Source organism: Bombyx mori, chromosome 4, assembly GCF_030269925.1.
Source record: "Bombyx mori chromosome 4, ASM3026992v2".
Classification (NCBI taxonomy): domain Eukaryota; kingdom Metazoa; phylum Arthropoda; class Insecta; order Lepidoptera; family Bombycidae; genus Bombyx; species Bombyx mori.
The window spans coordinates 3,590,194-3,614,429 of NC_085110.1; the positions used below are offsets into that span (position 1 = coordinate 3,590,194).

A 24,236-nucleotide genomic window follows, 5' to 3' on the forward strand; every position below is an offset into this window, starting at 1 on the left:
GTTTCACGCGAATAAAGGCTATATTATGTAGGTAGTAAGTATTATATTGCATAACTATATGTTTTTTGTTTTATTTATCTTTCACTTTTTCAGTAGGTATATTGACATAATTTTGATGTACCTTGTGTTTTGTATTTTGTTGTATTGTAGTATCAACTTTATTTAGGTAATGTCAATTACTTGTATTCTTAAGTACGTATTCTTATATATATGTATTCTGAGTATAATATATTATGGTAGGCAGCGGCTTGGCTCTGCCCCTGGCATTGCTGACGTCCATGAGCGACGGTGACCACTTACCGTCAGGTGAGCCGTATGCTCGTCTGCCTACAAAACCAATAAAAAAAAAATAGTTTGACAGAGATATTTTAAATAATATACAAATGTGTATTCTTGTGACTTTTTATAACTTTACTGAAATTCAAGTATAAATTTGTATTCGTGTAGATAAATATAGTTAAAGTAGTTTTAGGAGAGCCTTATTGCAAACCTTCCAGATCTTAAATCATCCGACCCTTGGATAGCTTCGTTAGTTGAGAGGTTCACTAACCCTGGCTACTCTACGATTCTGGTTCGATTTCCAGTCGAGGACTGTTTCCGTGTGAAATGTATTTAGTATGATGCTTTTACTGGTGGTAGGACCTCTTGTGAGTCCGCACGGGTAGGTACCACCACCCCGCCTATTTCTGCCGTGAAGCAGTAATGCGTTTCGGCTTGAAGGGTGGGTCAGCCGTTGTAAGTATACTGAGACCTTAGAACTTATATCTCAAGGTGGGTGGCTCGTTTACATTGTAAATGTATATAGGCTCCAATAACCACTTAACACCAGGTAAGCCACAGCCCACAAGCTCACAAGCTTATCTCACCCATCTAAGCAATAAAAATGTGAGCTCGTCCACCCAGCTAAGCTATTAAAAATTAAACAAATTATGAGAGGTCTGGATGTATTTGTTCTGGTGCGTTCTCCCAGGATAAAATCTTGGAGCCGTTTCATCCGCAACGCTCGTCCGTCCATTCTATAAAGTTACATACCTCACTCGCCTATCTATCGTCAAACTACATCTGTTTCTTACTCAAAGAAAAGCGGACAACATTGTCGGCCATTTTGTTTCAAAACTTCTATTTACTTTTCACAAGAACATGATCCGTTTAAGGCATTCTCCGCACAAATACCTTACAGGATATAGAACGTCAATCGAATTTGAAAATTCCTGTATCCGCGGGACATCAGAATCTGAAAAATCTTTTGTGGATTTTCCAAGAGCGCATGATCGGGCCTCTTTAAAGGAATCGAAACAAATTGGAATTCCATTGAGATTCTTTACGGTAACTCTGCATTATAGGGTAAATTGTTTTTAATAATAATGTTATTTTTATTTAATTCCGAGCATTTTCATATTTATCTACCTTTTAAACCTTCTCTGGACTTCCGCAAATAATTCAAGACCAAAATTAGCCAAATCGGTCCAGCCGTTCTCGTGTTTTAGCGAGACTAACGAATAGCAATTCATTTTTTATATATATATATAGATAGATTATAATCAATATTTAGCATTATTAGTAAACACATTAAGTTCCTCGCAGTATTTCTTCATGTTCGTATAAGGTTCCAATGAATTTCTAGGTATCGTTATTATGACGTGTGTTCCTCATTTTCGCACTAGACACGTCCGTGCTTACTTCCGATCAACTATTCATCGTTTCAAAGGAAACCCATAATGTTAGTGTAACTACACAGAAACATGATGAGCATTTATCTATATATCAAAACACATTGTGTAATAAAAATAACATTGTGTAATAAAAATCAAACCCGCAAAATTATAATTTGCGTAATCACTGGTGGTAGGACCTCTTGTGAGTCCGCACGGGTAGGTACCACCGCCCTGCCTATTTCTGCCGTGAAGCAGTAATGCGTTTCGGTTTGAAGGGTGGGGTAGCCGTTGTAACTATACTGAGACCTTAGAACTTATATCTCAAGGTGGGTGGCGCATTTACGTTGTAGATGTCTATGGGCTCCAGTAACCACTTAACTCCAGGTGGGCTGTGAGCTCGTCCACCCATCTAAGCAATAAAAAAAAAAAAAAGAAAAAAAAACATTGATCTATTCATGACGATGGTCAACGTGTATTATTTTTATTTATTTATGGCTTAGTTGGTTGTCCAAGGTCACGGTCCACCTGATCACAAGTGGTTAACGGAGCACATAGACATTTACAACGTAAATGCCGCTACCCACCTTGAGATATGAGTTTTAAGGTCTCAGTATAGTACAACGGCTGTCCCACCTTTCAAACCGAAACGCATTACTGCTTCACGGCAGAAATAGGCAGGGCGGTGGTACCTAACCGTGCGGACTCACAAAACATCCTACCACCAGTAAAAAAATCGTAAACGTTCAACCTTTTTTTGTTTATTATTGATTTCGTTAGCATCCGCACAGGAACGCCACGATAAGTAGTCACTGTCGTCCAAAGAGGTCCAAAGGCAATGTCAGGGCAACCACATGATGGATGATCGCGCTTATTGCATTTGCACAACAAAGTATCAGTCATTCGCTTTCCGGAGATAACTCTAAATTACGTACAACAGAGGAACATGCAGATAAAAAAGATGCAGAGAAAGACACCTAACTACATCCCTAGAGGTTCAGAAGATCGTCCTAGAACCATTAGAAATACTTACCTATACTATTATTATACGTGGTATATTTTCATGATGAGAACTTCGATTAGCGTATTAGTAATGTATCCTATTGGTATTATATTAGTAAAAAATAGATACTATATTAGAATAGATCTACTCACCCGTCTAGTCTTAAATGCTCACCGGACTATAGTCATTAACTAATACTATATAGAGCCGCCCAGAAGACTTCAATTGAACTGGCACAACCACTAGCCTACCTTCAAAGCTAAAACAATACAATATTACCTTCTGACTGAAATAGTTGAATCCATTTAAAAAGGCTCCAATTTAAAAAACATATTGAGGGGTGAAAGGTTATTTGGTTGAAGCGACATTTCGTGTAATTCGCGATATCTTTGTAATTTAAGATCAGTTTTTCAGCCATCAGCATCACCACTTCGATGTTTCTAATTAAACTTCAATTCAGTTTACTCTATTCAAATAGCTGAAGAAGTTTTTAGGTACGATATTTACGTAATCCAAATTTTAAGCTTTAAATGATTCTAATGTATGACTGATAAGAATTTTTACTATTAACTTATGAATTGCTCATGCCAGAAAGAAAATGCTCTTATTTTTTCAAAATAACACAAACTCCTGAACAAAAAGAGGACCTTCACTGGTGGTAGGACCTCTTGTGAGTTCCCGCGGGTAGGTACCACCGCCCTGCCTATTTCTGCCGTGAAGCAGTAATGCGCTTCGGTTTGAAGGGTGGGGCAGCCGTTGTAACTATACTGAGGTCTTAGAAATTATAATATCTCAAGGTGGGTGGTGCATTTACGTTGTAGTTGTCCATGGGCTCCAGTGACCACTTAACACCAGGTGGGCTGTGAGCTCGTCCACCCATCTAAGCAATAAAAAAAAATATCCTGTAAAATTTTTAAAAATGTCGCTTAAACCAAATAGCCTCGGAGCGATCTCGATATATGAATTTTATGTAAGTTTCTCTGAATACGAACACGCTCTTGGTAATATTTAAGAAACTAACACATAAATTAGTTGTAAGGCGACTTATCAACACCTTACCACTCGTAAAGGGAGAGATATGGTGCCGTAAGCGTAATATCCAGTTTGAAACAACTATAAAGGATGCGAGTTGAATTAGTTGGCTTTGAAATTGAGTCCCTAGTTGGCACTAGCTTTATGGCTTAAGTCTTATATTAAAATCACGTTATTTCGCCGAAAAGTTTTAATGAAAAGAACTTTTTAAACTATGAAAGTCTTCCTAATGACTCCACATAATGGTGGCGTATTTTTCTCAGGGTTCTTCTTCTTATTTCGGTTTCCTCAATACTGAGGGTCGTGACCACCTCCTCGCAACAAGAGTTTATTGCTGACCATTCCACGCCATTTGCCTATATCTGTCGCCGAGTGTAGAGCATCGTGAACTGTGGAGTCGAGGGTAGTGCGGATCTGGTCAGTCCAACGTGTCGGGCCTCTTCCTCGTGGTCTTCTTCCATCCACCTTGCCAGTCACCGTTAACTTCTCTAAGCTGCCGTGATCCTTTCTTGCAATGTGGCCACAGTATTCCAGAGCTCTACGTAGGCAGATGGTAGAAAGCTTCGTCTTTATCTGGAGTTCTTGGAGGATCGACACGTTGGTGCGATGTGCTATCCAGGGAATTCCTAGCATCTTTCACCAGCACCACATCTCAAATGCATCAATTCGGTCGCGATCGGCTTTCTTCATGGTCCAGGTCTCTTCTCAGGGTAATAATCTCAAAAAACTGAGGGTAATTTTTGGAGATTTTTTTTTAAATTTAATAGCATCATCAATGAGCATGTGTGTGCAGAATATCAAAATACAAATATCGCCGACAACCGTGAGATTTGAGGTCGTAGTTTCAATTTAAATGTTCCACGTTTCTCACCTGTCCCACTCTTGATAGCGCCACTTATGAATATACATACTCGTAATAGTACGATCCATCCGTGCACAATCACATTAACCACGACCATTTGAAACCTACTCAACCGGAAACATTTTGGATCATACTTGTGTATTAGATATTTTCTAATATTTCCTCAGAAATATCATGAGCATTCCCAACGAACATATGAAGCACCGAAGTCGTCGTGGCCCAAAGGATAAGACGCCTGGCTTACTGGTACATGAGAGGTTATAGTATAAAATTGCCGATTTGTAATGAAAAATTTAAATTCGTTTTTTATTTATTTAACATATTTATTTAATAAAAATATCTACCATTATTATCTATACATTGCTGCCATCTAATAGGAAGGTCATTTATGCCTTTGCGATAGAACTCTGGTGATCTAGATTATACAAGCTGTGTGAAAGCATTTTGTACTGCCTCCTGGGAAGAAAACTTTTAAACACGTAAAAAACTGTCCAAATCAAAAAATTCACCACGTAAGCGTTTAAACCAAAACGTTCCGTTTATTAGCAATCCCCTCTCCAAACGCAACATTGATATTGCGAGCTTTTTCTGCAGCGTTAGTTCCGCGTCGGAACTCATATTCAAAAATCACTCGAAGTATCCATATTTAATTTTCTTGTCTAATCTGAATTAACAAAAAACCGAAAGTCGAAAATCGAATGTTGCAAAAATGTTTAAAAGATAGGTACAATAATAGGTACAATTTGAAAAAAGTTTCACTCAAAAATCTTAAACCATGAAGGTTCTATGTCAATTCGAAATACCTATTACAATAAAACGGCAATTTCATACTTTAACCCCTATTATTACCGAGCGTTGTGAGCCTGTTATCTAATCCCGCAGGCAGATACCAATTTTTATAATGAAGTGCTTAAATCATGTTCACGAATGCCTTACACCTTAAAGCAGTGATTATCAAACTTATTTCTCTTACCGCCCCCTTTGAAAATCAATAATTTTTCAGCGCCCCCCATTTTTTATAGACCCCTAAAACTTTAAAACCACAATTTCATTAATTTAATAAATAAATGTTGTATTAATTTTACTAAATGTAGTACCACGTAGTACATATATATTTGTAGATGCTATTATTGTTTCTTCATATTATTATATGTCCGTACATTGCTACAGAGCGTGTATTTACAAATTTGCAAAGTAAAAATGAATTCTTCTCATCAATATGTTTGTTTAAATTCAGAATTACCAAAATAAATTGCTAGTTCACTGTACTATTACTATGCTAATTTATTAGAACGAAACTATTTTTGTTGAATATCTTTCTCATTAATATAAGATTCTCATCATAAGATAATTAAAAATTTATATTTCGACTAGCAAATAACACTACTAACAATAATAACTTATTAAACTACGAATAAGCTAAACCTGGAAGTCGTAGAGGATTTCATTCATCTGGGCTCCGTCATAGCTAGTAATGGATCCTCCGAAAAGGACCTCAGAAGGCCAATCAGTATGGCAAAGAGAGCTATGTCCCAAATGGACCGTGTTTGGGTGGCATTTTTCTCTACGGCGCCGAGACTTGGACCCTCAAGAAAACCGACCGCCAACGCATCGACGCGTTTGAGATGTGGTGCTGGAGGAAAATGCTCGGGATTCGTTGGACAGAACACAGAACCAACGAATTCATTTTTACCGAGCTCAAGATTCCAATGCACCTCCGCACTACATGTGAATTGGGTAAATCGTGACAGAGGACGCCTCACTTTCCGGCTGACGCAGGTACTCACTGGGCATGGTTGCTTCGGTGAGTTCCTGCACCGGATCGGAGCCGAGCCGACGGCAGAGTGCCGCCATTGGGGTTGCGAATTGGACACGGCAGAGCATACGCTCGTCGCCTGCCCCGCATGGGAGGGGTGGCGGCGTGTCCTCGTCGCAAAAATAGGAAACGACTTGTCGTTGCCGAGTGTTCTGGCATCGATGTTCGGTGACGACGAGTCGTGAAAGACGATGCTCGACTTCTGCGAATGCACCATCTCGCTAAAGGAGGCGGCGGGGCGCGTGAGAGATGCACAGGCCCGCCGCCATCGAGCGGGGTCCAGGGAGGCGAATCTCGCCCAAGCCCTGGCCCTCTAAGTGTTTCGGATCTCCCTCACATGTCGGCCTGGGGACCGGCGAAGGGGGCCTAAGAAGACGACGTGCAAGCTGATCTGCACACGTTTTACGCATGAGCATCCGGGTGATGGAAGGCCGGCTATCCTTAACCCACGCTGGTTCTGAGCCAGCGGGGTATTCCGTAGGATAGACCATTCTAACCGCCGCCATCTGGGCGGGCTTCGGGCAGCCTGCCGACCGAGAGGGCTGGTGGTCGTGGCGCCGACGACCACCAGTCCAGCGTCCCGAGGAGGAGGGTGATGGGAGAGATGTGCTCCGCACTAAACGCTTCACTTTCCCTCCTTTGCCTTTTCATGAGCTCTGTCTCATGCGAGGTTTGGATGCTGGTTGTTGAGCGACAAGAGGTTTTAGTCGGTTCGACTTCGACATGCCCCGCCCTCCATCCCCAGTGAAGGGCGGAAGTCCGGCGATTTCCTCTTGACAAAAAAAAAACCTGTGGCACTCGGGAACTGCGGCGGTAAAGCTATTAATTAAACGACAATTACAAGTCTATGACGAAGTGAATGATGCGATTTCGTGTGTGGTTCATTGGTTCCGTATCAATAACCTATTATTGAATAGTAAGAAAACGAAATGTATTAAATTTACTTTAAAATGTATTAAACCATCTTTAAATGTGAGACAAGTGGAGAGTGATGTAATTGTTTCTGAGGAATCATTGGAGCTTGTTGAGTCAACCGTATTTCTTGGTATAACAGTGGACTCCAAACTGCAATGGGGACCTCATATTCATAAATTGGCGAGTAAGCTCAGCTCTGCAGCATACGCAGTAAAAAAAATTCGAATGTTAACAAACGCGGACACGGCTCGTTTAGTTTACTTTAGTTACTTCCACAGTGTCATGTCCTATGGCATTTTGCTATGGGGCAATGCGGCCGATGTAGAAATGATATTTATTCTGCAGAAAAGAGCTATACGTGCTATTTATAACATGCACTCAAGGGAATCCCTGAGGGAAAAATTTAAAGAAATTAAAGTTCTCACTATGCCATCCCAGTACATTTTTGAAAATTTGATGTATGTTCGTAAACATATTGAGGAGTTTCCTAAACAGTCGGACATACATAATAGAAATACTAGGAACAAACACAAGCTTGTTGTGCCGATGAGTAGGTTACATAAGATACGAAATTCATTCGGGTGTTTGTCTGTGCGCCTGTACAACAAAATCCCACAAGATGTTCAGAACCTACATATACATAGGTTTAAGAAAACTATTAAAGAACATCTGTGCAATAAAGCTTATTATAAAGTCAATGATTATCTAGAAGATTGCACAAAGTGGGAATGAGTTGCACGCTCCAGGCATTTCAATATTGTAGTAATTGTTACGTTATATTACTCATTGTAAAAAAATCATATTTAAAAAAAAAATCTAATATTAAAAAATAAATAAATAATAATTTCATATGTAAAAAAAAAAAAGACATGCCCGCTGAGTTTCTTGCCAATTCTTCTCAGGACGGAGGCTAGTTCTTGTGAATTGGCGGTAGTTTTTTTGACGTTCAACAAGTATGTACTTTCATTTATGTTGAATAAAAATTTTTGATTTGATTTGATTTGATATATTGCATAGCATTTTTTATCAACTTATGACATTATAATTAGACAATGATAATTTAATATTAAAACAATAATAAAACAAGACCACGCTATATTAAACCTTAATAAAGGCAAAACCTTAACTGTCCTCTTCATACTCATAAGCTAAACCGCGCGAGAGAAAGATGGACCGACTTTTCATGATGCGCATGCAGTGTGACGTCACGCCACTCGCTTATTCACACACACTACACAAGCGCAACGTGTGAATGTGTTGAACGCGAGCTACATGGTAGGCGGAGTGAGGGATGTTAGGTTTTTTTCGTTACGGAATTTCATGATTCGATCGGCGCGCTCAAGGCCCGCGATAAAAGCTATAATAGCTTCTTTTTTTTTTCTTTTTTTATTGCTTAGATTTGTGGACGAGCTCACAGCCCACCTGATGTTAAGTGGTTACTGGAGCCCATATACATCCACAGCGTAAATGCGCCACCCAGCTTGAGATACAAGTTCTAAGGTCTCAAGTATAGTAACGACGGCTGCCCCACCCTTCAAACCGAAACGCATTACTGCTTCACGGCAGAAATAGGCAGGGTGGTGGTACCCACCAGCGCGGACTCACAAGAGGTCCTACCACCAGTAATTACGCAAATTATAATTTTGCGGGTTTCATTTTTATTACACGATGTTATTCCTTCACCGTGGAAGTCAATCGTGAACATTTGTTGAGTACGTATTTCATTTGAAAAATTGGTACCCGCCTGCGGGATTCGAACACCGGTGCATCGCTCAACACGAATGCACCGGACTTTTTATCCGTTAGGCCACGACGAGCTTAAAAATGTATGAACTTGTAATAAAATCTCCTTGCCTATACTATTTGTATCTGGCTGGTTTTGGTATCATTAAAATGTTAAGTTCGAAAGAAGATAATTCCAAATTAAAATTAGGCAGATGTGTGATTTTATTTATTTTTCGTACTGTCAAGATGAGTGAATTTAATGAAGACATTCGATACATTTTAAAATTTTACTACAAAAAAGGTAAAAAAGCAACGCCAGCCGTGAAAAAATATTGCGATGTTTATGGACCTAGTGCAGTGTCTGTGAGAGTAGCACAAATTTGGTTTAAGCGTTTTCAATCCGAAAATTTTGATGTCAAAAATGCACGTCGCTCTGGTCGCCCTATTACGGATAAAATCGATGCCATTTTTGAAAAAGTGGAGCAAGATTGGCATATCAGTAGTTACGACGTAACTGAAGAACTGGGAATTGTCCACAAAATAGTTATGGCGCATTTGAAAAAAACTGGGTACACAAAAAAGCTCACTGAAAGAAACCTAATGAACCGTGTACTCATTGGTGATTCTTTATTACGACGTAATGAAACCGAACCATTTTTGAAGAAGCTGATAACTAAATTAAATTAAATTAAACTAAATCGGTCACAAACCAAACAAAACGTTCGGCGCTCATTCAGAACTAAAATCCGTACGTACATAATCCTTAGGGCTACGAAACGTGACTCAAACACTAGAACAAGAATCAAACATCCTCCACAACGTTTTCGCTTCGATCGGACTATTTCCTTCTAGATCGCCACTTCCCTGATTCAATTTGCTAAGGTTTTAAAAGAGAGCTTTAAGTAAACGGGACGGGGCGCCTCTCAAACTGCTAATTGCCGGACAGCTACAGCTAAATGTTGAGAAACCCGCCGTCGTCTGAACGTCCAACTACACAAAGCACGTACTAATTGGAATCACTATTCGTCGGTGCTTGTTTGTGATCGACTTCCGACGAATCCGAACTAAGTTTTGGGTTATATCGTTCTAATTTGAAGGCGGTCGTACGCTATACTCATCTTGGATTCTTTGTTATAAATTTTAAATTAATAACAGTATATTCTTCGGTTTTCGTGTGTTGGTACCCATAGTTAAAACGATTTTTAGTTACTTAGTATTCGAAATGTTTGAAAATCTGTAATGACCATACAAAATAAGGGGAATCAGTTTATTAAAAGTAGTTTTTATTGCTCTTGTAGGCAGACGAGCATACGGCCCAACGGATGGTAAGTGGTTATTGTCGCTCATGGACGTCAGCAATGTTATGGGCAGAGCTACCGTTAAGTACTCTAAAGTTTAAAAATTATAAAATCCGTTACAATTTCAAAAAGAAATATAATTTAATGTAAGAAAGATACACGACGTGTAAAATAAGCGGAATCCAACGAATATAGTTTGTAAGTAAATAAAGAAGTAAGCTTTACTTTGTATAAATGCATATTAATAAAATAAGTATTATTTTTTTCAGAATATCCCGCATTTCTGCTCGATGTCGTCATAGCGATCTCTCAACTTAAATAATGATGTGATTGACATTTTAAATGTTTCGTCAGTGTACGATTTTGGGGGATACGTGGACGAATTGACTCATCTATTTGGGAGCTACAAAATATACAGACAGACACACAAACAAATCACTGTTGCCAAATCTCACCCGTCCTGGTTGGGCCCTTGCTCGCCCGCCTGTCCTGGTGAAACTGGAAAGGCCTCCGGCCCACAAGTAGTAACTTAATAAAAAAAAAAAAAAGCAGGCATGGACATTCATTACGGTAGGCAGAAGTGTACATATTTCTTCTACACTCCAGCGGTCGCTTTTCAATTGGCTTGGTTGCTAGTGGAGATTTTTTTTTTTATTGCTTCGATGAGTGGACGAGCTCACAGCCCACCTGGTGTTAAGTGGTTACTGGAGCCCATAGACATCTACGACGTAAATGCGCCACCCCCCTTGAGATATGAGTTCTAAGGTCTCAGTATAGTTACAACGGCTGCCCCACCCTTCATTACTGCTTCACGGCAGAAATAGGCGGGGTGGTGGTACCTACCCGTGCGGACTCACAAGAGGTCCTACCACCAGGAGATAATTTAAAAACTCAAATTTTTCAGGATCACATGATACACATAAATTCGTCGTCAGTCAATCGCAACCTAATGTACAAGTAATAGGTTTTACGTGTGAGTTAAACTTAAACAAGGGAACTCAGATGAGTCGTCACACGTGAAGATGTGTGGGAGAGTATAATTAGTGTTACTGCTTCAAACTTGTCTGTACGCTTTGTGACACGAAGTTCCACCTGCATTTAGATTAATTCAATTAATGTACTCAGAGAATAATTTAAATTGAGTTCGTTTTGATTGTGAATTTTTTATTGACAATATTCTGCCTACCGTTAGTTACGCTGGTAAAATTTTATATTATTTTTAAAGTGCAATCATGAAATATGAAATCTTAAAATTTTCTTTTTTTTATTGCTCAGGTGGGTGGACGAGATCACAGCCCACCTGGTGTTAAATGGTAACTGGAGCCTATAGACATCAATAACATAAATCCCGCCACCCACCTTGAGATATAAGTTCTAAGGTCTCAGTATAGTTACAACGGCTGCCCCGCCCTTCAAACCGAAACGCTTTACTGCTTCACGGCAGAAATAGGTAGGGTGGTGGTATCTACCCGCGCGGACTCACAAGAGGTCCTACCACCAGTAAGCTTAACCATTTGACTGCCATGTAGGTCACCGGTGCCCTACGAGGCGCACAGAAGTCATTATGTGGATATTTGTTGTTACTAAGGTTCCGGAATATCTGGTAGACTCTGGGAAAGACGAATCTGAGATAGAAGATACTGAGATTGAATCTATTTTTAAGAGATCTAAAAAGCTAAACGATGTGTAATGTATTAATTTTTCATGATTCTCGATGCGAACAAACAAATGAGCGCATAAAAATTAATAACATTATCGTAATCTTAGCATAGTCTTTCAATTTAGGCGACAGTGTCTGAGTTTGCTTGACTAATAGGCATTGAAATCATTGAGTCAGTAATAAAGAGTAATGAGTAGTAAGATTACAGCAGCTTTTTAATGCTATAGAGCTTTAATCTGATCTTATAATAGGCATCAACAATCTCGTAAACTCAGAAACGTCATAATCTCAAAATGAGATAAAACATAATTGCCCTTATATATGAACGTATGTTAAATTTGTTCCGCCCATTTCACTACAATACAAAGTCCTTGACGGATTATTATGCTAGGAGGGAAAATTCCGCAAAAATATTCTTGCCTCGAACAGGTAAACACGCGAGTCCAGTAAAGCGGATAGAATGAGTAAGTGGGTACTAGAAAATAAGAAATCGCAAGGTAAAATATTATGGAGTTGCCATTTTTATATACGCTTCTCATATTTGATTGGCTTAGATATTGGACGGTAACCTGGTCGAGTTACGGTCTCTGTAATATTGAATATGATGTCAACATCTTCAGTGAGTAAAAGAGAGAAAAGTGTATCTATTTTTGCTATCTCAACACATTTCCCGAATTTCTGCCTCTGCGTTCTGATTCCATTTATTTCGTATCGCCATTTGCATGGTCAAAAAGGCGGTCAAAAGTTATACGTTCGAATTTCAAAATTAATTAATTTAAAATGGATACTGTCAGTATCTGTCAAAAACCAATTAATCCTCAATCGTCGGGCAAAGGGTTATGTGAATTGTATCAATTTGCGCGTTAACGGGTGGGGTTGTTATGAGTCTGCCCGAGTTCGTTAGACGCGAGTTATGGGATCGTGACATGTCGCCGTGAATTAGAGTTGCCCTCCATTAAGAGTTGAACACCGTTTTTGTAAAGCGACCATGCGTTTTTTATTCCACTAGTGGTCCCGCAGAAGTCGAAATTCGACTTTAATCAATTGAAATTTTATGTTTAAACATTGTTATGTATCTATTTTCAAATACTATTGTACTTATATAATATAATCACAGATTTCGACAAAACTACACTATACATAAATAATAATAAAGACAAACAATATTCATCTATTCTCAATTTGACCATAGACTAACAAAAATTTGACAATTGACAATAAACAAAGAGTATATTTATATTTATATATATATGTATTGTGTCAAATACATCGTAGTGTGTGTAATGTTTTCTTTATTGATTTAATGTATCTTTTATGCATTATTTAAAAAAAATATTAGCATTGTGCACTTCTTCTCTATATTATCTATAAGTGTAGAAAATTTCATACTCCTCCGTCCGCGCAATTTTCGTAAAAAGGGATACAAAGTTTTTGCTTCACGTATTTAATATATAGATTCCGGAAATCACTGTTTGAGAATATAATAAATACAAACACATCATTCACAAAACGATGAGTCAATGTTTTTTTTTATCATTTTTTTTATTACGAAATTTGAAGTTAATTAAACATGGCGGTCAAATGTCAAACGAAATTCATTATAGATGTTTTCAAGAGACAATTCAAAATATAAAAGTAATTAGAAAACGGTCGGCGGTCTGCTGTCGACATTAGGGGTCGTAAATAGCTATATCAAAGAAAATATAAAAAATTCACGTTTTTTGTATTTAGTTTCAAAATTAATTTTGGATTGGTAGATATGCTTAAACACTTTGTCGGGCACTGGACGTTTGTGGGTTTCTACTATATCTGAATTAAGTTATGTTAAATTATTGAACTAATTCGCATATTATTCATTATTACTATATTACTACTAATTCGCCTATTGTACAAATGTATATGCTTGCTGACTGTTTTCTAATGTTAATTGTGTTTTGGTGTGCAATAAAGTAGGTTATCTCTATCTCTCTCTAATTCGGTTTGCTAATTACAATTACTTAATAATTTTATAATTTTTTTAAATGTACAAAACAATATCAAAAAAGTGTCACTTCAATCTATAGGTACTTATGTATTTCACAGATAAAATAGGAAATACTTCAAATGTAATTAGATACCTGTGCCTTTATGAAGTGGCCGTTGAAAAGTTTGATTACTTTCTTTCTAATACAAACACCCTTACGTGATGATCTTCCGGCGGGAAGCTGTGTGAATTGTTTATTTTGTTAATTTAGTGTTGCTTCAGATTCAAACGTATAATAAAGGTGGTCTAGTAACTATTTTTGAAGTTATAAATCTTTAGGCGCGTTATGAAAAATTAATGAGAATGAAAATTTTACGATGCGCGCGCACCGTGACACAAAATTAACAGAATGAAGTTGCCCACTAAATCGCTCAATACAATACGACCGACGTAACTTGGCGAGTCTGAATATAGCCGCAGGTGAACTTTCCGAACCGTACCGAGAATTACCGAATTTATACGATGTCAAGAAAAGGGATGTCCAATACGCGTGTTTGTTTATTCGATTTTTTTTAAAATTGATTAAAATAAAAAAAATAAAAAAAAATTAATAAAAATAAAGTATAACTTCTTACGCGCGTACATAAAGTACACGCGCCCTTTTTTTAGCCTATTTGAAAGTGCACAAAAAGGTGGAAAAATGTAACAGAGCTGCTGGAGGTAATTTACCGCGTTCTTCTAAATATACCACTGAAAAATTCTCAGTAAATAAACACTACGTATACTTTATTTCGAGTCGTTTCAATTAATTTCTTCTAAATTGATAAAACTCTCAAATTAATCAACCTCATCTCATATCGCTTCATATTACCTAATTGCTAAATAAAATAATATAAAAATTTATGAGGTTACTAAATAAACACTCTAACAACTTTTTGTATCGCTTCATTGATTAAAGATTTTTGGCATTCCGAAGATAAATGAATATAAGGTTGATAAATAACAAAGAGATACTTAATTTTTATTTCAAACGATACATCATCCTTACATATATAATGTTTGAGTTTCTCGCCGGATCTTCTCAGCGGGTCGCGATTCCGATCCGGTAGTAGATTCATTCGCGAAGCAATTGCTCTTGAGTTTTTAGGTCTCCTTCGGAGGCGCTCGGGCAGCTGTTAGCAAATCCCACCCCTCCTGGCTGAGCCTTTGCTCGCCCACCTGTCCTGATGAAACTGGAAAGGCCTTAGGGCCACCAGTAATCTTCCAATAATAATAAAAAATATATATAATGTTTACTTATAAGAAAAACAATATTGTAATAACACTAACGATATAATTAAAAAGCATACGAATAAAATAATAATTGAAATATAATTATGTATCTCCGAAACAAATTTCTCATATAAAATGTTTAGATAACTAACTGCTAGCTGTGTTTATTTGCGAAACCAAATGAGAAAGACGAAAACACGAAACGAGTTATGAAACAACCCATCAAAGTAAACAATCTTGCGAGCGGCACCACCCTTATCTAAATATGTAGTGACATTCAGTATTCATAGTCGACAAGCCCATTTGGCGTTAAGTAGTTACTGGAGCCCATAGACATCTATAAACGTAAATGCGCCGCACGCCTTGAGATATAAGTTCTAAGGTCTCAGTATAGTTACAACGGCTGCCCCACCCTTCAAACCGAAACGCATTACTGGTTCACGGCAGAAATAGGCAGGGTGGTGATACCTACCCGTGCGGACTCACAAGAGGTCCTTAAAAATAAAAAATAAAATAAAAAACAGTTAATAAAAACAAAGTTTCTTAGAACTATGGCTCTTTTATAATCCGGATGGGTTGCGACAATTGTTTCCATTGCCACTCAATACTAGAGCCGCGAGATTGATTGTCTATAATTTTAAAAAAACTATAAACTTCAAGGAAACCTTAGTTAAAATATGCAGAGCCCATTTTTATATTTGTACAATAAGTATTTTGAAATTTCATCAATCTAACTGCCTATTAATAGTAACCAATAAATGGTTATTGTGGATTTTAAGCATTCTCAAAATAAAAAGATAATACAATTGAAATGACTGTGAATCATGGTCACCATCAAAACAATGAGCCAGGCATCTAAATTAAAGATGTTAGTAATACGTCACTGGAATCCAATATGAAACTGTGACGAGGAGATTCCAAGGCATCTGTAGATTTGTAAGAAAACGCACTGTTGGCATGGATAACCGAAAAATGGATACGACAATCGCGTTAACTGAAGTAACTTGTGTTAATAATTTTAAGCGTAAACTCAGAATATGTTGAACCGAAGCTAGTAACAAGCTTCTCTGATGACTACTCTTTGGTAGGGTGCATTTTAGGGTCTTATTATTGCAGTAAGATTCCAAGATTCCAAGATTGCAACAGTGAGGAACATATAGTGTGAAAAACAATTGCAGAAAAGATTCTTGAGACCAAGCTGATGTATTTAAGCGCCGTTTTCCATGCTCACCTACAGGAGGGATACGCGACCCGTCAAGGTATGCGGGAACGCAATGAACGCAATCCACTTTCAACTAATCATGTTCTGTCAAGGATTTTTCTTTTTCCCCTACCTATTCGTTGGTAGCCTAGGGGGATATTCCAGCTACCGCCGGCCGGGTAGGTGGGCCCACGGGCTCAACCTGATAGAATTTGCTAACATTAACCCAAGCAAGAGCAGTGCTCCACAGAATCTACTATCAAGGATAAAAAGTGGACAGGCTCCCGCTGATATAATAATCAAACATATTCATGGAGTGTCTGGTACACCTAACATATTCACTGGAAGAACATCGTTATTTTTTATAATCGATGGCAATGCTAATAAATGCCCCTTCACTTTGAGCTTCGAAGTGGATATTTTCAGGCGAAACATTATCTTGGGAGTCAGTCTGAGTCTTCTAGTGTCTGTAAACGAATACTTAGCTTACATTCCGAATGTATTTTCGCATCGCGTCGCGTATTTGGACCAAATATTGACACTTTTAGGTCTTGGATTACGCCGATGATCATTATTATAACGGGAACGTTGCTTTGAATTTCGATTGCTATATAAATATTATTGAACTATTTTAGTTGTTAGTGCAGTGTAAGTTTATGATAGAGTCCTCACCTCTATTCAATAAATCGCGTACAAGCTGGGTACATTTCGTTAACATAGTGATCGTCATAGCGAAGAGTGACAGCTTTAAACTAGTAGGCACTCAATAAATTATGAACCTAACTGTACAGGGCGGTACTGTCGGAAACGCCACTAATACAAAGCGAAGGACCACGGACCAAAAATAAGAACTGCTGATGCATTGTAAGCCCGCAGAGTAGCTACTGCCAATCCGTCTGTCGCGAAAATAACATATCCGACACAGACGACGGAACAATGCACAGCCGCCGTCGTCCTGAACATGACAATTCGTATATGGTTAAACAAAAAACTACACATCTATACTAATATACTAATATTATAATCTATACTAATATTATAAAGAGGAAAGATTTGTTTGTTTGTATTGAATAGGCTCCGAAACTACCGAACCGATTTGAAAAATTCTTTCACTCTTTGGAAGCTACACTATTCCCGAGTAACATAGGCTATAATCTTTTTTGAAAAAAATTTGGGATCCTTACTAAAACTCCAATAATGTAACCCAAGGCGTAATAAAATTACCTAAAATATGCTTTACATCGCGTGCCCTGCGAAAACTATTGATGATAGAATAAAATACGACTAAAACAAAAATAAAGATAAATAAATAATAATAATAATAAAGACTAAAATACTACTACGACTTTGTAGAACACATTTACAAAAAGTGTCGCTACGGCATATGTCTAACTATTATAGTTATGCCGCAATAAGTGTTATTTTATTTAAAAAATAAAACAACGTCAAATATCATTGAAATTTTTGTTGACCCGAGCGGAGCCGGAGCGCTAGTGCTAATTAATATAAATGAGATTTGAAGAAAAAGTTGAATTGATATTCCCAATATCTTTAATACTACTTATAGCGAATCATCAGAACTATTACGTAGCTTAGTTTTTGACATCAGACACCCTGTATTGCAAATTAGTTCGAGAACTGCATCGCTTTAGCGGAAAATATAATATTTCCATCTCGCCTTCCTTCATTAAGTCGAGTAACTCAATATTCTGTTAGTTGCGATGTCGGAGGCATAATTTAGTTGTAGCATTCTAGAGCTTCACTAAAACTTTGTACAGTTTTACCGGAATGTTCACGGATCGGTTCCAAACGGTCTCACGGATCGTTTGGAACCTCTGGGTCTGCGGAGGGACTTCGGTTCCCTCTGTATTTTGTACCGTATGTTCCATGGGGAGTGCTCTGAGGAATTGTTCGAGATGATACCGGCATCTCGTTTTTACCATCGCACCGCCCGCCACCGGAGTAGAGTTCATCCATACTACCCGGAGCCACTGAGGTCATCCACAGTGCGTTTCCAGAGGTTTTTTTTGCCACGTACTATCCTGTTATGGAATGAGCGGTGTTTCCACGGTGTTTCCCGAGCGCTATGACATGTCCTTCTTCAAATGAGCCTTGTGGAGAGTATTAAACGGTAGGCAGCGGCTTGGCTCTGCCCCTGGCATTGCTGAAGTCCATGGGCGACGGTGACCACTCACCATTAGGTGGGCCGTATGCTCGTCTGCCTACAAAGGCAATAAAAAATAAAAAAAAGTACGTACTTAAGCTGAGAGTTTTTATGATTCTGGAATATCGTTTGTTTGGAGAACCTATGATCATACAGCGAATTAGTGATTCGTTAATTGGTACTATGTTCAATAAAATAATGCTATTATATTATTCTGATATCTACACATTTTCGCCTGTTTATAGCTAGCTGCGTGCGTTTTATGATTTGCTAGAAGAAAACTCATCAATAACTTAAGCTAAGATTTGTACATGTTCTTTTGTAACGTAAGAAGAATTTCACTTCTAACTAAAGTAATTGATAATATATATTTTTTTTTTCATTGCTTAGATGGGTGGACGAGCTCACAGCACGCCTGGTGTTAAGTGGCTACTTGAGGCCATAGACATCTACGACGTAAATGCGCCACCCACCTTGAGATATAAGCTCTAAGGCCTCAATTACAGTTACAACGGCTACCCCACCCTTCAAACCGAAACGTATTACTGCTTCACGGCAGAAATAGGCAGGGCGGTGGTACCTACCCGCGCGGACTCACAAGAGGTCCCACCACCAGTAATTAACCAAACTATAATTTAACGATAAACACGAATACAACGGACGTCTTATCCCTTAGGCCACGACGACCCGGTAGGTACTAAAATATACGTGATACAAAATATAAAAATTAATCGAGGATTTTAAAAAATATGTTTTATTTTGGTTATCAAATTTTATTTGATTAAGCAAATTTAAAAAAATTTGATAAAAAAAGCAAGGAACAGTTGAAATGTGTGGGCATTGAGTTAAAGCGTGGTAGCGTACTAAGCCCATAACACAGAAGTCCGTGGATCGAAGCCACACTCTGCTACCAAGAGGGACCAATGCGTTTCATTGTCTTTCGCGGTGACACAACTCCATAATTCCTCATGTCCGAGATAGGTCTGCACTGCAAAACTCCACGTAGGATAGTTTACCCTTCCAGTCAGCTTTTCAATCAGTGCCGTCGTATTATTTGACGACATTTTTGCTGATGACGAATGTTGAAAACGCGTATCGAGTTTTGAGGTTATACTTAACTATGTATTTTAGTTTTTTACAGATTTTTGCAATATTGGACTTTTCACTTTCACTAATTTACTTTTAAGCAAAAATAGGTGGCCTGGGATTAACTTAATAAATAACTTAATAAATTAAATTAATTAATAAATTAAATAGCTTAATAAGTTAAATTAAAATATAGCGGTTTTGTTTTACAAAACATAGTTTCATTCGAGATAATTCTATCACAGACTAGAAATTACTGACTTAAATAGATTATATTTAGTATTTTTTTCTTTCTTAGATGGTTGGACGAGCTCACAGCCCACCTGGTGTCAAGTGGTTACCGGAGCCCATAGACATTTACAACGTAAATGCGTCACCCACCTTGAGATATAAGTTCTAAGGTCACAGTATAGTTACAACGGCTGCCCCGCCCTTCAAACCGAAACGCATTACTGCTTCACGGCAGAAATAGGCAGGGCGGTAGTACCTACCCGCGCGGACTCACAAGAGGTCCTACCACCAGTTAAAAAGAGATAGATAACGGTAGCGCTTGGCTCTGCCCCTGGGTTAATGAACGACGGTAACCACTCATCATCAGGTGGACCGTATGCCCGTCTGCCTTTAAGGGCAATAAAAAAGACATACCAGCGTTCATTTGTTTGCAAAATAAAAACTAGATTAGAAAATCTAGATTAGAACAGGAAATACACAAAGTATTCCTTCCTTCCTTCCTTGTATAATAAAATTATGAATTCGCTATCATATTATGTGATTATAAATTTAAAAAACCGGATTATAAGACTCTTTCAGGATTAATTAGGAGTCTGAACGAGCAAGTTGTACGGGTATATTAAAAATCACCTCGGTCCGCCGATGCTTATAAGCCGCTTATTTCAGTCGAGTAGAGAATTTGACATTTCTGTTAATTATTTGTAGGTACTAAGGTTTATCGAATTTTTTTTTCCTATCTACGCTGATAGCCTTGAGAGGCTATTTCAGCTTCGCCCTAACATGTAGATGAGCTCACGGGGCTCAAACCGGAATGTTGCTAGCACTGGCCCTAGCAAGAGCAGTGCTTTGCAGAATCTACCACCGGATCGGAAACGCGACCCACTGAGAAGATCCAGCGAGAAACTCAGTGGGCTGTGTCTATGGGTATCGCAATCGATATTCGACCATAATCACTGATGTCTCAAGCTTCAGATTCTTTCTATGCATTTCGTTTTCTCTTTTGTTTTTTCATTAACATATCTTTAAAGAGACTGCTTCAAAGTTGTGTTTATTATTATACTGAAGCCACCAAAAACAAACAAAAGAAAATCGATCGAGAACCACGGCAAGGGAATTTGATACTTAACTGTGTTGTCTTTGCCTGTTTATGAATAGATATCAGCTTCAGAAACCGATAAAGCCTAAAGTTGCAGATACTTTCTTATACGGTATATAATTCTGTGGCTTTTTAGGAGCGTGACGTCTTTTTCTTCTTCTTAATCGCTTCACTCTTGACAGAATGGACTTGATCGTTATTTAGGAGACGGATTAGATTCGTCTTACGATGCCCCGACATCTCTCCCTGTTCAAGGCTTATACTGTTGCACACATTTAGAGGCAGTCAGCGCAAAAGTGGTCAAAGCTTATCATAGTTAGAAAGGAGATAATGAGGTCGGAAATTACTTTTACACTGCTTTGTAGGAAAAAACAATACCCGCAAAAATAATGTTTACAAAGCCATAATGTTCTCTATGGGTGAGACTAGGGATTGGCCGGTTTTACACCATAATTTATTATGTTTTAAATAAATTGCAATATGTAATCGGGAATATGAAAAATTGTGGGTAAGGCCACTTTTGTGTTGACGGTCTCATTTATAGGACCTCCGACTGGCTAAAGGACTGATGGTCCTTTAGTTAGGTGGTCATTTATTATTTTTCTTCTCAGTCCTGTCACTCTTGACAGAGTGGTCGTGATCGTCATGTAGTGTTGGAAGGGGCAGACTTGATGCGTCTCACGATGTCGCGCCATCTCTCCCTGCTCGAGGCCATTCTACTGCACTCATTTAGGGGACCTCCCACTGCAGTTTTAATTTGGTCGGTCCACCGCATTGGTGGCCTCCCGCGCGGTCTTGTACCATCAACGCTTCCCTGTACAAGCCTCAAATAAATTTACGTATAGTTATGCTCAATCGAGTTTTGTAGTTTCCGTTTTACTCAACGTGTACTGATTAAAATTTCTCAGCGATTCCTCTCTCTAGTCTCTTCTGTAAACATGCACCCTCTTCCCTTGGGGGCGACTCATCGTGCTCCTCACTCTACTCCTTCTCTTTTAGATCTCATTATTGTCTCTGACCCTTCCAAAGTTTCAACGCATGGACAGTTATCAGCTTCGTTCTCTTATCACGACCTTATTTACCTTTCTTACAAAGTTCGTTGTCCTCGACGCAAATCTAAATTTCTCCTTCTCCGCAGTTTCAAAGATATTGCTCTCGAGCGTTTGAGGATTGATGCTGGTAATCTGGACTGGTCGTCTGTTTACAATTGCAATGACATCGACAGTAAAGTTGCTGCCTTTAACAACCTACTATTAGATCTCTACAACAACCATGCACCTCTTAAGAGAATCAGGGTTAGGCACTTGCCTGCACCATGGCTCTCTGATGAAATTAAGTTGTTTATGAGTAGGCGCAATAAAGCAAAAATGAGGTATAGGAAGAACTCGTCTGAGGAAAACTGGGCAGTCTACAAAAAACTTCGCAACCGTTGCAGTCGCCTGTGTAGGGATGCAAAGAGACGCCACATTCACAATTCCGTAACTAATCTCGATACTACACAAGTATGGCGATTTCTCAAGTCTCTTGGTATCGGTAAGGCTGTTGAGGAGAATACCGTAATGGCGAATATTGACGCACTCAATGCGCATTTTGCCAAGCCTCCAGTCACGCTCGATGCCACCATCAAATCTTCTACTCTTAACCATCTCTCAAATCTTTCTAAGCCATTAAATACTTCTTTTTCCTTTACACCAATTGCTAAGCGGGATATTAAAAAATCCTTTCAATCCATTTCCACCAAGGCAGTAGGATGTGATAATCTGCAGCTTCAAATGTTCACACTTATCATGGAGGAAATTGCTCCTGTCCTTTGCCACATAATAAATTTTTCTCTTGAGTCCAGTTCCTTTCCGTCACTTTGGAAAAAGGCTCATGTCCTACCCTTGCCCAAAATTGCAAAACCCGCTTCTTTGTCCCATTACCGTCCCATCTCTATTCTTCCGATCTTTTCCAAAGTCCTCGAGAGCATTGTTCAGAAACAACTGTCTTTTTACCTCTCTTCGAATAACCTACTGAGTCCGTATCAATCTGGATTCCGTCCAGGTCACAGCACTGTCACCGCGTTGGTGAAAATCACCGATGATATTCGCTTGGCCATGGAGCGAAAATCAATTACTATTTTGGTTTTACTGGACTTTAGCAATGCTTTTAATTCAGTTGATTTTGACATTCTTCTCGGTATCCTATCCTCTCTTAATGTCTCGTCTCCGGTAATTCAGTGGTTTAATTCTTACCTCCGTGGACGCTCGCAGTCGGTTCGCTATGAAGAGTCTTTCTCTGAGTGGTGTGACCTCACTGCGGGTGTTCCACAGGGTGGCGTACTTTCTCCTCTCCTCTTCTCTGTGTTTATAAACACAATTTCTCATTCTTTATCTTCACACTTCCATCTCTATGCAGACGACTTGCAGCTATATCGTCATACGAGGGTTGCTGACGTTGGGGCTGCCATTTCGGCAATCAACGTGGATCTCTCTGCGATTTACAACTGGGCCAAGTCCTTTGGTCTTTTGGTGAATTCTTCGAAATCGCAAGCTCTCATTGTTGGTGGTAGGTATATGTGCGGCCTTCTCGATTACAGCTCGTTAGCGCCTATCCTCTACGACAACGTTCCGATAGCGTATTCGAAATGTGTCAAAAATCTAGGTTTATACATCGACAGTCACCTCTCGTGGATTAATCACGTTTCCGAAGTAAGCAGAAAAACAGTTTACTCCTTTCAGTCTCTGAAACGCCTTCAAAAATTCTTGCCTCTTCGCACTAAAATTTATCTTGCCCAAACGCTTTTAATTCCTCTTCTCGATTATGCTGATATCTGTTTTCTAGATGCTTCTGAATTGCTTTTAGATAAACTCGAACGTCTGCAGAATTTGTGCATCCGCTTCATTTTTGGTCTCCGGAAGTATGACCATGTCTCTGATTTCCGGGCTGAGTTGGGGTGGCTGCCGATTAGGCGACGTCGAGATTGCCACATTCTCTCTTTTCTCTATTCTATTCTTCACAATCCTGATGCCCCTATCTATCTCCGTGAACGCTTTGAATATTTGATTCCTGACGGCAAAGTTAGTCGACAAGCCACTTCTCTTCTTTTAAAAACTCCCATACACAGCTCTAGTCGCTATAGTGGCTCTTTCACAATACAAGCAGTGCGATTATGGAATTCTCTCCCTCAACCTATTCGTGCTAGTTCCTCTCTAGAAGTTTTTAAGAGTCAAATGAAGAAACATTTCCTGTCACTTTAATCGTATTTAAGTTATTGTTTT

General features: G+C 38.7%; 1 long non-coding RNA gene across 1 annotated transcript; it reads left to right on the forward strand.

The window, feature by feature from the left end:
• The first annotated feature begins 9,490 nt into the window (after positions 1–9,490).
• LOC134198733 (uncharacterized) lies at positions 9,491–11,456 on the forward strand. The gene is made up of 3 exons (XR_009972892.1): positions 9,491–9,753; positions 10,573–10,873; positions 11,208–11,456. It is a non-coding gene; the product is annotated as an uncharacterized LOC134198733 (long non-coding RNA).
• The last annotated feature ends 12,780 nt before the right edge of the window (positions 11,457–24,236 follow it).